The sequence below is a fragment of the Salvelinus sp. IW2-2015 genome, unplaced genomic scaffold (assembly GCF_002910315.2).
Source record: "Salvelinus sp. IW2-2015 unplaced genomic scaffold, ASM291031v2 Un_scaffold2131, whole genome shotgun sequence".
NCBI lineage: Eukaryota > Metazoa > Chordata > Actinopteri > Salmoniformes > Salmonidae > Salvelinus > Salvelinus sp. IW2-2015.
This window is the reverse complement of record NW_019943465.1, coordinates 8,628-19,839: the sequence shown is the minus strand read 5'-3', so window position 1 is coordinate 19,839 and position 11,212 is coordinate 8,628. Positions and strand designations below refer to the sequence as shown.

Below are 11,212 nucleotides of genomic sequence, written 5' to 3'. Positions count from 1 at the left end.
GGTCACCTATTCCTAAACAGACTGCAACTCCTTGTTAAGGGTTTCACATGACTTCATTAGATGTGGTGGTTGACATGTATATTGGCTGAATCATCAGCATACATGGACACACAGGCTTTGTTTAAATCGTGGCACATTCACTCATTTCCTTATGTGTTTCATAAGACTATACAACCAGGGTGTTGGGTAATAGGCTTTGTAYTGTGCTTTGATTGACGACCAAAACAGCAAGCGTTGACTAGTTTATAAAAAGGTTTCTGACTGACTGAATAATTCAATCCTATATATCCCTTTCCTGTTCATTAATCATACAACGTGGTTATATGTTCATGGTATCACGTCGGGACACGTAAACCAAAATATCTGGTTTGTATTTAACTAGGATTCGAAGGAGGACTTGCCAGTGACCGCTAAGTGACACATCAGTGTAGACTTCAAAACAAACAGCTCTATTTGAACCGGATGTTTTATGTGAACCGAGTCGGTGAGAGAGCTGTTTCATGTNCTTTGCTATGCTTGTGGGAAGGGTCCTGTCCTGTGGCTAACTAAGCCTTTTCTCCTGGCTTCCTCCCAGCCCAGGACATGGAGAACATGTCAGAGGATGACGGATGGGAGTTTTGTGAACCTGGGAGACCAGCAGAGCTTCGGCATCAAGACAGCTGGGCTGGAAGAGAAGGCCACCGCCTGCCAGATGCTGGTGAGACTGGGCGAGGGGCAGTGCTGCTCACACAAGCCATCTAACTTCATTTAAACATGGCTGCCGATTGCTTTAGATTAGGAGTCATTTCCATGTTAGGGATTAGATTAATTTTCATCCTGGACACTACCCAAACTCTTCTTTCAGGCACACGTGGTCCGTGTGGCTCAGTTGGTAGAGCATGGCGCTTGCAACGCCGGTTGTGGGTTCATTCCCCACGGGGGGACCAGAGAATATGTATGAACTTTCAAAATTGTTAGTCGCTCGGATAAGAGGTCAGCTAAATGACTTAATGTAAATGTAAATGTAATCTAACCTGTCTCCTCCAAGACAAGAAAAAGCTGTCTTGTATTTTAATTAACTCAGCAGGTCTTTTCTAAAAGTCTGTTGTGTTCTCCAGGTGTGCTATGCCAAAGAGTTGAAGGAAGGGTTTGTAGAGTACACAGAAAGGTGGTCAAGCTGATGGTTCCTCTGCTCAAGTTCTACTTCCACGATGATATCCTTTTAATGGGAGTTCACTGTGTTGAACACCATGTGTTCTATTTGAAGACTGTTGTTGGCTGGCTGTCTTTGTAGGTCTGAATGGGACTGTTGTCGTCCCACTGTGGTTGGTCCTTGACTGTCCTGTCTGTACGTGTGCGGGTGGCAGCAGCAGAGTCCATGCCCCTGCTGCTGGAGTGGTGCGCGGGTACGAGGCCCAGAATACCTCACACAGATGTGGCACTTCATGTGCGACGCCCTCATCAAGGCCATTGGCACAGAGCCAGACTCGGATGTCCTATCGAAATCATGCATTCTGTTTGCCAAGGTAACCAACCCCCCTCATCCATCCTCTCTCAACAACAACACGGACCAGTTGAATTGCATTTCCCATCAGGTTTAGACTTCAATAATTGAGATTCTATAATGGACTCCGGGAACCCTGCAATGTTCTATACGAGTCTGTGATACAAAAATGAATCCCAACATCGAACCAGCGTAGAACTTACTGTCCAGGAGGGCCACCTCTGGCTTGATGGAGGCAGTCTTCATTAGGGGCCCCATGACCACAGGTAGGTACTGCTGGAACTCTTTCCCCAGGATCTTACACATCCTGGCCCAGGCMGAGATCATGTAGGAGATCTGAGGGAACATACAACCAGGGGTTCGTTCGGTATGGAGAAAACTGTTTGAATAAACAATTTATTTGTCACATGCGTCAAATACAACAGGTGTAGACCTTACTTACAAGCCCTTAACCAACAAAGCAGTTAACTTCGAGGGGCGGGGGCAGTATTCTGAAATTCAGATGACTGACGTGCCCAAAGTAAACTTCCTGTTACTCAGGCCCAGAAGCTAGGATATGCATATAATTGGTAGTATTGGATAGAAAACTCTGAAGTCTCTAAAACTGTTCAAATAAAATGTCTGAGTATAACAGAACTGATATGGCATACAAAACCCTGAGGAGAATCCATCCAGATTTTATTTTTAGGTGTCTGCCCATCCAAATGCTGATTTATGGGAAATCAAAGGAATACCCCCCAGATTGCAGTTCCTAGAGCTTCCACTAGATGTCAACAGTCTAGAAAGAGTTTCAGGGTTGTTTTTTGAAAAATGCTGGAATTTGTAGTTTTTCTAGGTGGATCTCATTGTCTGTAGTATTGTGGCCCGCGCGAATGAGGGCGTGGACTTCTTTATTTATCTCCGGTAATGAACATACTATTCTTCGTCTTAAATTGTATTGTTTATTTACATATTAGGGTACCTGAGGATTGATTAGAAACGTTGTTTGGACGAAGTTTATTGGTACCTTTTGGGATTCCTTTGTATGCATTTTGAACGACGGAAACAGGTGGATTACTGAATCAAGCTCGCCAACTAAACTGACTTTGAGATAAAGGACTTAATCGAACAAAACGACCATTTGTGTAGCTGGGACCCTTGGGATTGCAAACAGAGGAAGATCTTCAAAGGTAAGGGATTTAATTTATCGCTATTTGACTTGTCACGCCTGTGCTGTTTGGAAAATGTTTAATGCTTTTGTGTGTGGGGCGCCGTCCAAAGAAAATCGCATGGTATGCTTTCGCTGTAAAGCCTTTTTGAAATCTGACTAGGTGGCTGGATTAACAAGAAGTTAAGCTTTTAAATGATGTAGGACAGTTGTATTTTCATGAATGTTTATATTACGATTTTGTACTTTGAATTTCGCGCGCTCCGATTTAACCGGATGTTGTCGGGATTTCCGCACCAAGAAGTTAAGAAAATATTTACTAAATAAACTAGAGTAAAAAAAAATGAACAGGAACAATGGGGAGAAACTGCCAGACAGTCGCAAAACGTTTCACTAGTGTTCTCTACTGAACATAACCCAGCAGTTTAGTTCTCAAAACGATGCAGATAGAAATGCAACAATTAGAGCAGACAACATTCCCCATTCTGATGGATAATCATATCCATTCTAGACAACACATGTCTATCTGTAAACGTACCTGTGGGTCGTCGTCCTCCAGGTCATTGAAGTCGGTCTAGGGTCTTCAGCAGCAGCTGCATCACAGCTGACGCATCAGGCATGAACTGAGACAGAAGAGCAATCAGTCAACGTTTCACCAAACATACAAAATGGATGGAGAGGAGTATAGCACCTAACGTATGTGTATGCAATTCTTGTGTGTGGACATAACCTCTTGCATAAGGAACATGTACTGAACACCTGGTAGACAAAGCAGGTGTGTACCTTGTCCTTGCCGACCGCCAGGCCGATGAGGCTGATACACTCGATGGTCTTCCCTCGGAGCAGCCTCAGCTCTTTCTGCACGGCGTTCTCCCACATGTGTTTGAGGGAGGGCATGAACAGGTCGTAGTAGGGAACAAACTTCTCCTCGGCCGTGTCCGCCACAGACGCTATGGACGTCACCACCTGCTCCAGAACCAGCTTGGACCCTTCTGGATCAGCTGGGACGGTGGAAAGAGGGCTTTTTAGGATATTGCCTAGATGAGTAATTCAGTGGCTTAATGTGTTCACAAGTTAACATGGTCATTGATCATGACCTACCAAGGCCTATTAACAAAACATACGTCTGATAAGGGTTTGTGCTGCAAAACCGATTACAGACGGACATGTTCGAAATCAACAAAGAGTTGCATTTTCCCCTAAACAGATTGGTAACACTCAAAGCTGACGCGTATTTGATGACATCAAATACACATTAGATTGTAAATGTAGTCTGACCATTAAGTAACAGATTCCTACAGCGAGAGAAACCCGTGGTGGAGAACAGACCTTTAATCTCCCAAAAGGTATTACTGCTAAACCATAAAGGACTTTCGCAGAGAAATACTCTGTGGGTTGAAATGTTTTTAATATCACAACAGAAAAAAAGCACACATTGACAGACCTCCTGTAGTTTGGCCACCATGATGACATGTAGGTGCTGGACCAGGCTGTCCAGATAGGGGATCAGGAGGACTTGGGACAGTCCTCAGTGAGTTGATGAGGGCCGGCAGCGTGGGCCTGGACACGGGGTTGGTCTGGTCCTCCATGGTCTGCAGTAGGGCAGAGATCACCTGGCGAGAGAGGAGGGCACAGGATCAAAGGTCAGCTGAGGTGACATAAATTAGCATCAGTTGACAAACAGGTTTTGAGTGGAAAAATCAATTTACCTTATCGTGAATTTCTTTTGGAAGGTGGGGGCGAAATCGGTGGCCATCTGCCCGATGGCGTTGCATGCAGATAACGGACTCTGGGGTGCTGGAAACAGAGACAAAGGGTCAACAACAAATCACATCAGGGAGAAACCACAACTTCACTGTTAAACAGATCAAACCAATTAAAAAGTCTTTGTGACAACTGCTGATGTAAAAGGTATTTACAGACTGTAGCTCAGTTGGTACAGCAGGGGTTTTCCTGCAACGCCATGATAGTGGGTTTGATTCCGCGACCACCCATTATTAAGTTACCACACATGACTAAGTCGCTTTGGATCAAAGCGTCTGCTAGATGGCACGTATATTATATTTGAAGGTATTTGATTGGTTGAAAAACTCACAGGGTCCTGACAGAACAGTAGCAGGAAGCTGACGATCTCTTGAGGATGGCCTCCATCTGTTGGTGACAGCCCTCCCCGATGGCAGACAGAGCCATGAGGCCGGCGTGGCGGTACTTCCAGTCAGCTGACACACAAACATACAGTTAATGACGTGTTGCTAGGTAACATCACAGCTGGGTCATACCTGCCACCCTAGGTACATGATCCTCATGATCGAGGCCATGTCGAAGAGGGTCTACAATATGCAGTTGTTAGTGGTTCTGCATATGACAGATGTAGTAGAAGTGTTTGAAATCAAAAATAAGACGTACGGTTCTGCAACATAGTCATGATGTGCTGTTTGATCATGGGCAGCACCATCTTTCCTCCCAGCCCACAGGCCATTCTGTCCAGAGCACTCTCTCCTGCAACTGCATTGCTGTGAAACCACACAAAAAAACAAGTTAACAACCCCATCCTTATTTCCATGGACAGATTATGCATTCCACCAATCACCTTTGAACCATTTTTGCTGGGGTAAATGATCTTGCAGTATGCTTCATCAGCAGTGCAGGAAATACAGTTCTGTAGGCTGTACCAGTTGACGATTGTGTGCATGTGATTTAGCTGGCATAGAGATGGAATGAATAGAACAGGCTTGGAACCTCTAACCCTAGCAATTTGACTGGTAAACTTATGGGTACATTCACAATGGCTGCCTGGTATATGTGATGCAATAATTTCCATTGGTAATGTAGGTTATTCAAATTATGCTAATTGGTGGCTCATGCAATGGTATGCATTTGTTGTAATGTCAGTTGAGTTGAACTAAACCACATCGATTGATGGTACACTTCCTGCTTAGCTCCCCTATGAGTAGAATCACAATGGCCACCAGACCACCCACCATGACTTGAACGGGGACGCCCATTCTATTCATTCCATTTCTATAGTAGCTAGGCTGTACCTGTCAAAGTCATCATCCTCCAGCTCATCAGCCATAGACCACTCCTCGTCCTCCTCCAGATCCACCATCATAGCCAGCATCTGGGGAACTGCACAGACAATCACATCAATACATCACTGACTTTACTGCGACCACTTCTGAGGACACAAACAATGGTGAACACTTAGTCAACAGCAAACTACCAAAACTTTTCTACATTTGACTAAACGACCCAAAGTGACAACCTCCAAACTAAATGCTAGCTCCTGCTGCTGAAACAACCCTCAAATGAGAGAACTGTTCAAACAGCTTTTGAGTTGCATTTTCAGCCTGCAGGCAAAAGGAGTCAGACTGAAATAGCACTTTGAAGTGCTACAGCACACGGCAGTGAGTTGATTTAGACACTTCCCAAAAGGACATTTCCTTTAGCTGCATCCAGTTTACCTCTGAAGAGAACAGATTGACTGCTTCTCCACTGGCATGAGAGAAAATGTACTGCTTCCTGCCATCTCTTACAAAAATACATCAGAGTGAATCGGTACACCTCAGTCAGCAGACTGGGGTGATGAGACGGGGCGCTTTGTCCATCACTCACCGCTGGATGCCACGATGGCGTGTTGTTTCCTCAGCATGGCGGCGGCGGTCTCGGAAGCGTGACGATAACCTCCAGGGCCAGCTGCCTCTGCATGTTGGTCAGGGTGGTGTCAGCACACAGCTTCAGCTGAGCTGCAGGGTGGCCTCCAGGTTGGGTCGCAGGTACTTGGGGGCCGTGTCAGATACTCAACCAGAGACTTCAGCACAGAGTCATCTCCCTGGTAGCATGACTCATTCACCGCCTTACCAGAGACCGAGAGAGACCGTTACACCAGCGAAATGGGTAAAGCTACATTACAATAAAAGAGCACCTGACATCACATTTAGAGATTAATCTGAGAAGGATTCATTATTAAAAATCGCCAACAGACAATATGTAAGGGTACATCTGTTAGTGATTTGACTGGAAGAAGCCAATTTCCCCAGAGCAGACGTGGGGGCCCGTCTCACCTGCAAGATGCCTGGCAGCAGGTCAGAGAAGTGCTCAGCAGGACAGCATTGCCCTCGTTGGACAAGACAAAGGAGGCTGCAGCGCGGGCAGCTAGGGTACGGATCTACAGGAATACGGGAGACTCAATGACACTACCACCTGAAGACCAGTTCAGGTCAAAATAGTTTAGACAAGACTAGAGTTAACCTTCGTCTATCTTTCCAAGACAGGAACTGGAGTGACTTTGAAAGCTGAAAACGTGTCTGCAGAGTTGGCATTTTCTATTCAAATGGAGGTGTGGGGTGTTACCGCTGCATGGCACTCACCTGTGGGTTCTCCTGGTCCTGCATACACTGGACCAGCATCCTCTTGATCACCTCCATGTAGTGCTGCTGCTGGTTGCCGAAGATACCTGGGAAGTTCCTACAGAGGAAAACCAGAGCATAGTGGGAGTTATGATGAAGGCTGCATACGCAAAGCTTAGGCTATACTCACGTCATTGTAGAAGAACAGATCAACAAAGTCATTATTACTTTGCTTTCAGAATAAATCCTGAAGTCTTAGGGGGATATTGGGTTGGGTTTCTCACCAGAATATATGCAGGGCAGCCTCTCTCAGGCCAACGTTGTCAGAGTTGACTGAGTCAAACAGGAACTTGAGCAGTTCTGGCCACTGGTTGTTTCCATCATCATCTAGAGGAACCATGTAAAGACAAGAGAATGTAGTATACCAGACTGAGCTGAAGGAGCATGTCCATATCACTCCCCAAGAGGACACAGCCAAAGTGTTTCATGGTTTTCAACAGTCAAAACCACCGAGGTTATGCATGGACCAAGAGGTCAACTGCAGCTGTCCCCTAACCAACCTAGGAGGTTGCGGCAGAGCTCTGCAGCGATGTCGGCGACCTTCTTGCGAATGTTGGGCGAGGCCTCTGTCTGGATGCTGGTGACCAGCTCTGTCTTGACGGCCGTCTGCATGTCCACCGTCAGGCCGGGGTAGATCTCCTCGAAGGAGGACGACAGCAGCCGCCGCAGCAGCACCGCCGCCATCGTCTTGACCTGGGGGGTGGGGGACACATTTCATGGTTACACCAGAGGTCAATGCCTCCATTTGATCAAACAAGTTTAACATGATTAAAGTCCACCGTTTCAGTCGGTCAAAGGTGTGTCACAATAAGTCTCCCTTGGCAACCAGTCCTTAACCCGGCCATGTAGATATCCCAAAGGGACAATTGGAAAAGCAAAACAACTTCTCTCAACATACGTCMGACATCGAGACAATGACATCCCCCTGAGCAAAGCCTAGATCTCTGAAACAAAGATCTAAACATGTTCACCTAGTCAGAGAGGTATGCTGTTCCCCTCGAGTTCCCCGTCCTGCTCCCGTTTCACCGCTCTATAAATACTGTCACGCGAGAGAGGGCATGGAGGGCCAGGCCCCAAGCCCATCCAGTGCACTACTTTTAACCAGGGCCCATCGTCAGAAGTATGCACTATATAGGGAGCCATTGTGACGCAGACGAGGAACAGCTAACAGATGCTGCTCAGCAATCACACCCTAACTGAATAAATGTCAAGAGACGACTGACTACGACGACTGTCACACTGAGCCTGCTCAAGCGCATGCGTCGACCAATGGTTACATGCCACCGACTATGCTGTCAGGCACCAGATTGCTATAACTTATGTGGGGTTATCCCAGGTAAAATACCTATCCAGGCGTTTTAAGATCTGCCATTGTCAGCAACGTCCGAGCAGGGCAGCATGACCAAGATGACGTGACAACTGCCATGTATGAGTTATTACACTATTACTGTGCAGGTTGGTGTTAGCGCATCAAAACAGGGTATTGGAGCTGATGCAATGCAAAAGGACTACTTCCGGAAGCTGAAATGCTACAGGATTCCTAGGATAGAATGGATGCTGCACGACAAAGGTATTACGCAATAAGAATCTGGCTACAGAAGTACTGTGACACAGCTTTGTCTTGTGACTAAAATTCCTTCCAAGACTTGTTTACATGAACTCATTCTCCCCCTCAGAGACATTGTTCATCTTTAAGAGTCAATGGGCAGCAGGTAGCCTAGCAGTTGGGCCAGTAACCGAAAGGTGCTGGATCAAATCCCTGAGCAAACAAGAGAGAAAAAACTGCCGATGTGCCCTTTAGCAAGGCACTTGACCCTAATTGCTCCTGTAAGTTGCTTGGTTAAGAGAGTCTACTAAATGACTAAAATGTAACAAACCCTTCTGCGCAGGCTGCATCTCTGATGGCCTGCAGCAAAAATGTGATCTTTGTCTGACCGGGGATGGTGTCATAAGCTTCCTGCAAAGAGAGAGAAATGAGTCAGTTAGAGAAGCATTAAGTGTTTCCTGAGAGCCATTGGCCTGATAACAGAGGTGCGTGGGGGTCATAGATTGAAATTCAGGATTATGAAAATCTCCCTTGGGGCAAAGGAAGTTAGAATGACAACTCGTATTAGGCTAACTAGAAGATACTCATTAGTGTTTGTCTAATGCGGCGCTGTCGACATTTCGGTTATTACACGATGCCACTAGGGCAGTTGCTGGATGCTTGGTGACATGGGGGGGGGGTGCTAAATTGTGACTGCCACTCACATTTTCTCTCCAACAATGTTGATGGATGCCCAAGGACAACCCCCCCACCTTTCAAGATTCCTGCTAACTCTGCCACTGCTGCTAAAAAAATATCATGGGAAACACTGAATTAGTTCTGGTTCATAGGTGGCATCTAATCTTTTAGTTTCTGCACTCGGAACCTTGACAGAGTCAGCAAATAAGAGCACATAAGCCCACCACAGGATGGTTTGGATTTATTGGTGCTATATATAGTTTTAGGTTAATGAGTGCGATTACATCTAGCTCAGAATCAGTATCAATATCTTCACAGTAGATTACAATACCCATAGCATTGACAAACGACAATATTTAAAATGGACTCATTGAATCTGAACTTGTTTTATTCTATCCCTGCTGTCCAGTAGGTTGTAGATATAATCCTGATCTCCATGACGTTCTCTCTGTGTGACTAAAGGATTTCGATGAGCTAACCATCAGCAGACACTCATTGTCTTTCATAAAGGAAAGTGCTGACCGCTGGTGGGTGATGAGTGCGATATAGATTCAAGTGAAATCCAAATCCAGAGCCCTGATGAGACCGTCCATAACAATGCGCTACGGATCCCAAGCTCGGCTTGATCAGGATAAGTATGTCTAGTCAGTGGGAAACAAGATAATTAACGTTAGCTGCTAATCCTGGTAGCTAGTGTCAAAAGGTCTGAGACCAGGCATCCATAAAGATTACCAACTAGTGACACAGCTGACCAGGTAGATGTGTGGATTACACGCATGCTAATACAGGCGTGCTCATATGACCTGTATATTTACCAAGCTAGCTATCGTGTTAGAACCGACCTAGTTGCACACCTTGCACCTAAACAAAAAGCCCACAGTCTTGACTGACTAATCTATTATAAATGTAGATTAGTTAGCGACGACAGGTACTAAGGTTGTTAGCCATCTCATAACTAAAGTTATGCATCGTCACACCAGCTGACATTACCTAGGGAGTAAGCGATCTAACTAACAGTGGTTTGTAGCTTCGGACTAAATGTATTGCAACATAGTCGGCTAACTAGCATACGTTAGCTAAATTTCCGACCCGGGCCCTGATTAACGTTGCTTTAGGATAGCGTTACTTAAGTCGATTTCTCAATCTTCAGTGCGGAACCAAAATATTTAACTACCTAAAACATAGTTAGTATAACTAGTAGTATTACCGTAACCGACGTGGTGATTGGCATATCAATGTGTGTCTCTGTAACTTGCTAAATATCTATGTAACTAGCTAATTAGCACACTGTAGTGTTAGCTAGCTATAGTAGAAAGGGCCTTCTAAAATTCGTTGAAGCCTTAATGACTTCTTACTAACAAAGTTTCATGGATAAATGAATTGTGCCATTTCCACATGCTACATTGTTAGCCAACTAGTTAACGTTAGCTGCTATGCCGTAGACTAGTCCACTTCGGCTTCACACGTGGGCTGGCAAATCGCAAATTGGCTAATTCTACGAGTAGCCTCAGCGCGGTGCTCTAGACCTAGACAGTATATTTTGAGACCTTACCTCGGACTGTTTCCTGATCTCGTTGTCAGGGCTCATCAGGTTGCCCAGCAAGATGTAGAACTGCTGTTGCTCCGCCATTGCAGTGAGATCCAGAAAACGCTCAGCCAAGAGAGACCGCGGAAAGGAAAGCCGGCAGACGTTGCGACCCCTTGCACCYGACACAAAACACCCCAGGTCCTGATTGGCCTCTATTATCAAAGCTACCCCTCGTAGATTGGTTAGATATATAGGGATAAACGTAGACGATAGGTGTTTGGTATATGTYTTGTTCTTATTGGACAGTAAAACTCCAACCACGAAGCGATTGGTGAATTTTCTCGGCGCACCCGCCTGTAAAATMAAATGGGCMTTTCTCTCGTTATTTCGATGATGTCATTACAAAATATTACAAAAGCGC

At 45.5% G+C, this 11,212-nt stretch overlaps 1 pseudogene; it reads right to left on the bottom strand.

The window, feature by feature from the left end:
* Positions 1-1,236: 1,236 nt before the first annotated feature.
* LOC112073044 (importin-5-like) lies at positions 1,237-10,988 on the bottom strand (annotated as a pseudogene).
* Between the last annotated feature and the right edge of the window lie 224 nt (positions 10,989-11,212).